Source organism: Cebus imitator, unplaced genomic scaffold (genome assembly GCF_001604975.1).
Source record: "Cebus imitator isolate Cc_AM_T3 unplaced genomic scaffold, Cebus_imitator-1.0 Scaffold773, whole genome shotgun sequence".
Taxonomy (NCBI): domain Eukaryota; kingdom Metazoa; phylum Chordata; class Mammalia; order Primates; family Cebidae; genus Cebus; species Cebus imitator.
Window position 1 is genome coordinate 141,444 of NW_016108088.1, and position 1,586 is coordinate 143,029.

Consider the following 1,586-nt stretch of genomic DNA (forward strand, 5'->3'; position numbering starts at 1 on the left):
AGACGAGATCGTGCCATTGCACTCCAGCCTGGGCAACAAGAGCAAAACTCTGTCTCAAAAAAAAAAAAAAAAAAAAGCCAGCGAGGTGGCTCACGCCTGTAATCCCAGCACTTTGGGAGGCCAAGGCGGGCGGGTCATGAGGTCGAGATCGAGAACATCCTGGCCAACATGGTGAAACCCCGTCTCTACTAAAAATACAAAAATCAGCTGGCCTGGTGGCACTTGCCTGTAGTCCCAGATACTCGAGAGGCTGGGGAAGGAGAATCGCTTGAAACCAGGAGGCGGAGGTTGAAGTGAGCTGATTGCCCCACTGTTCTTGCCTGCTGGCTGCTCTCCAGCCTGGTGACAGAGCAAGACTCCATCTCAAAAAAAACTCCAAAAGACCAAAAACCAAAATAACCAGCATGCACACAGGTTCCCTATCCAAGCAAGACAGCCATGAGGGGTGGCCCTGCGTTCAGACACCCACCATTTTAGGCAGAACTGCACTGCGGGGCGGAGGTGTGTTGTTTTGGGAAATAACAGAGCCCTGCTCGGCACTTCAGTCGATTCTCAGGTGGCAGAAACCTTTGCTGAGAGCACTATCTGGCTCCTTCAGTAAACAGGATGGGATAAGTTTCGCAAATTAGTTTATTCAGTAAATATTTGCAGAGCCCTATTTTGTACTAGGAACTGTGGACGTAGCAACAAATGTCAGAAGAAAGTTTACCCTTGGCCCCATGAAGCCTGAGGTCTAAAATGGATATAAACTTTTATTAAGCTGAAATAATACAATGACATGTACGACGTCACGAAGAGAAGGAGCTGACGGTCTACTAGGGCACACCTGGCAGGTGTGCGGCGAAGGTGAGCTCTCTCATGTTCCTCGGACCCCCGTGCTTGGCCCCGCATTTGCCTCTGATAAGGGACGGTTTGCAGCAGTGCGTGCCAGCACGTCCCCCCACACCCCCGTAAATCCTGCCTGTCGAGGGATCTCTTAATTCCTCACCAGAGCCACATCAGGCACACAGTGCACCACTGAGAGGGAACGCCGTGACAGTTGGCTGAGGACCCGGTTACCCAGCCAGGGCTGGCGGGCCACATGCAGGGGCAAGGGCTTGCCTGCTGGTTGCTAGCCAGGGCTGTTCCTGCCTGCTGGTTGCTAGGCTGGGCTGTTCTGTGCCTGCTGGTTCCTAGCCGGGGCTGTTCTTACCTGCTGGTTCCTAGCCGGGGCTGTTCTTACTTGCTGGTTGCTAGGCTAGGTTGTTCTTTCCTGCTGGTTGCTAGCCGGGACTGTTCTGTGCCTGCCGGTTGCTAGCCGGGACTGTTCTGTGCCCGCCGGATGCTAGCCGGGGCTGTTCTTGCCTGCCGGATGCTAGCCGGGGCTGTTCTTGCCTGCCGGATGCTAGCCGGGGCTGTTCTTTGCCTGCTGGTTGCTAAGCCGGGCTGTTCTGTGCCTGCCGGATGCTAGCCGGGGCTGTTCTGTGCCTGCTGGTTGCTAAGCCGGGCTGCTCTGTGCCTGCTGGATGCTAGCCGGGGCTGTTCTTGCCTGCTGGTTGCTAGGCTGGGCTGTTCTGTGCCTGCTGGTTGCTAGCCGGGGCTGTTCT